This window comes from Nicotiana attenuata, unplaced genomic scaffold (assembly GCF_001879085.1).
Source record: "Nicotiana attenuata strain UT unplaced genomic scaffold, NIATTr2, whole genome shotgun sequence".
Lineage (NCBI taxonomy): Eukaryota > Viridiplantae > Streptophyta > Magnoliopsida > Solanales > Solanaceae > Nicotiana > Nicotiana attenuata.
The window spans coordinates 13,414-17,314 of NW_017676631.1; positions in this window are offsets into that span (position 1 = coordinate 13,414).

Sequence of the window (3,901 nt, forward strand, 5' to 3'; positions counted from 1 at the left end):
TGGATGAAGTGGAGGTTAGCGTCAGGAGTCTTGTGTGACAAGAAAGTGCTACTGTTGCTAAAAGGTAAGTTTTATAAAGCAGTGGTTAGGCCTGACATGTTGTACGGGTCTGAGTGTTGGCCGGTTAAGAACTCACACATCCAAAAGATGAAAGTAGCAGAAATCAGGATGTTGAGGTGGATGTGCGGGCATACTAGGATGGATAGGATTACAAATGAAGATATTCGGAAGAAGGTGGGAGTCGCCCCCATGGAGGACAAGATGCGGGAAGCAAGACTCAGGTGGTTCGGGCACATTCAGAGGAGGAGCACTGATGCACCGGTGAGGAGTTGTGAGCGACTGGCAGTGGTGGGCATGAGGAGAGGTAGAGGGCGGCCTAAGAAGTATTGGGGAGAGGTGATCAGGCAGGACATGGAGCGTCTTAGGATTACTGAGGACATGGCACTTGATAGGGTATTGTGGAGGTCGAGCATTAAGGTTGTAGGTTAGGAGGAAGTTGCGAATATTTCTATGGCGCTCCCGAGTAGGACTAGACAGCTAGGATTTAGTTTTAGGATGCTAGTGGTTATCTACTGATGCATGGCTTTATCTACCGATAATTGTTGTACTTTCCATCTATTTTTCCTATATTGCTGTTATTTTATTATGACTCTGTTGATGGTACTAATATATCGTCTCTTGTCGTCTTCTTGAGCCGAAGGTCTCCTGGAAACAGCCTCTCTGTCCTCGGGGTAGGGGTAAGGGTCTGCGTACATATCACCCTCCCCAGTCCCACTAGTGGGATTACACTGGGTTGTTGTTGTTGTTGTAGGCATGTGATATATGGAGGGCATGACCAGGAGATTAATGATGAGAGTGTAAGTCTCTCAGAGGAGACAAGAAATTACGAAAGGAGATTCAATTGAACCCACGCTGAGCAGACCTTTGTACTATGAATTTTATAAGAATTTAGAAGTGTACGAAGTTGTGTTACACTCCTAAAGGATATTGACATGAGGAATTAGAATCCCAAGCCTGTGTAGCCGGATAAGAGTAGAGCACTTATGGGATTAATACCATGGCGACTTAATATATATATATATATATATATATATATATATATATATATATATATATATATATATATATATATATATATATAATATATATTATATTATAATATACGAGGGCTAGAGACATGAGACATATGTTCCTAAAATTGCTAAATTCGAGACTTGTGTCGAAATCCGGGACATTCACCCAAGTGGGGGAGGAAGGGCCATAGTGAGGATACTTAAATACAATGAAACAAGAGTAAGACCATGTAGCTATGATGTTTGAATATTTTGTTGAAGACATGGGTAGTCTAGGAAAGTGATAATGGGTAATGTGATCCTCTGAAAAGATATGCTAATGATAGACCACTAGTACTCCAAGAAGGTGGAAGGTAATTCTTCATACATGGCAATGTAAATGACAGGCTTAACGATCCTACAAACTAAGAGTAATGTTTCTAAAGGGATTTTATACTTTTTAAAGGATCAGGAACAATGGAACCCAAGGAAGTACTATAGTTCAAATGTGAAAGGTTGCGAGTTTTTCGAATGGGCTAATCATGGATTTGCGATTTAACTAAAGCTTCAAGGCTTTAAGAAAGGCGGAACGAGTGGGAGAAATAAATATGATGCTATAATAACCCAAGAGTGCATTTGGACTTGATGGAGGGCCTCTTAAGAATCTTACAAGCAAGGAAGTGTTAAGAGTGATACGCGGATGAACACACTTTCCCGCGGGTATCCCAACAAGTGACGAGAGTTGAGCAGGATGAATTCTTAACTAAGAGAAAAGACCACATAACATACGGAAGAGTGCATAACTATTCCCTAATTAGGTAGAATGAGGCGAGAAGAAATGGGAAGGAAATCTATAAATTGTGATGGTCATGATTATCGTAGAATAGTTCATATCAAGATGGTTGACTCGCCTCGAGCACTAGTGTTAATAGAAGGTATAAAGGACTAACCGTAATGCAACCGACTTGGGTGACACTGAATATCAACTAAAAGATCTAGAGGGAGTTCATGTCTACATATGACAATGGAAAGTGAGACTACTGGCGGTGAAGTGGTGGTATGATAAGCTCAACAAACCAAGCACAATGATACTATGAGTTCACGGAGGCAGACAAGTGTGTGGCACAATAAGGCTATCAACTATGCACTATGAGAAAAATGTAATGGGATTGAATTTCCTAGTTAGAAAGAAAAGATGGTACTAGCATATTGTCCAGGCCAAAGGGCGATCAGAAAGGGAAGGACAACACAATCTACCCAAAGGGGCAAAGGAAAAGGTTCCAAACAGATTGAAAGAGGATGAACACTTGTTATGGACCAGACATGTTTAACATGGTAGCTCTTAAACCAAAATACTAGGAAACTCTACTGGTAGCTACAATACTGGGAATAAGGTGAGTTATTCATCAAGGATGGAATCAGGTGGACTAAGTCTTACACTTAAGAAGAAAAATCAAAAGTCGTTGACGAGGAATTCAGGAGGATCTCAAGTTTCAGAGAATGCCCTATTCGGGCCAGTGACTCTTCCTAAATTGTATATATATATATAAAGGGTGTTGATATGTGTTTTGGGAGGTGTCTAACAGTAAAGAGCTGTCGTGGTAATGTTCACAAGAGAAGTAGAGTAGTTTCTTAAATTCTATAAGGCACAAAAAGGGGGAAAGAGGATGGCTAAGAAAGGTCTGAGCACAATGTTACCTTACATTTGATGCAATGTCATGCAGATTGATGTTATCAGGGTGTGCGCGCAAGCTAGCAGATGTTATTCATATGAAACAGAAGGTCCTATAAGAAAACTCATCTAGTAATGTCTTTTGTTGAAAATTTGGAAGAGCAAGTTGCTAGTATACGTAGATGATGGTAACCATATCAGGAAAATTATTGTATAACTCGATTACTAGGAGTTCTTATGTAAGAGAAATGTGATAAAGATGTTCCACTAATGACGCTGCATGTTAAGGTGATAGTTTATGCCTCTAGGCAACTCAGGAATCATGGAAAGAGCTATGCAGCACATGACTTAAAACTTGCAGCAGTGTTATTTGCATTAAAGATTTGGCTCCATTGTCGGTATAGAGTCTATGTGGATATAGTCACGGACCATTAGAGCCTTCAATATATTTTCAAACAGAAGGAATTGAATTTGTGGAAGAGAAGGTAGTTGGAGTTACTCAAAGATTACGACATTGATATTCTATATCGCCGGGAAAAGCCAATGTTGTGGCAGATACTTTTAGCTGGAAATCTATGGGTAGTTTGGCTCACTTGGAGGCACATAAAATGCTGATTGGCCAATGAGGTTCATCGGTTGGCTAGTTTGGGAGTCCGTCTTGTGGACTCTAGTGAAGGAGGGGTAATTGTGCAAAATAAGACTGAATCATCGCTTGTTGTGGAAGTCAAAGAAAAGCAATACGAAGATCTATTATTGGTACAGTGGAAGGAGGGGATTCATAGACATAAGAGTATAACTTTTTCTCTTGGCATGGATGATGGTACACTACGGTACCAATGGCAATTATATGTTCCAAATATAGACGGTCTTCGAGAAATAATCATGGCTGAAGCTCACACTTCTAGGTATTCTGTACACCCAGGTTCTACAAAGTGTATCATGGTCTCAAGGAAGTCTACTGGTGGAACGATATGAAGAGGAATGTAGTGGACTTTGTGGCAAAATTTCCAAATTACAAGAAAAGGCCGAACATCAAAGGCCCGGTGGGTTGGCTCATAACATAAAAAAAAATTCCAATGTGAAAGTGGGAAATAATTAATATGGACTTTGTGGTAGGACTGTCGCGTACCTAGCGCAAGTTTGACTCAATTTGGGTAATTGTGGACCGACTCACGAA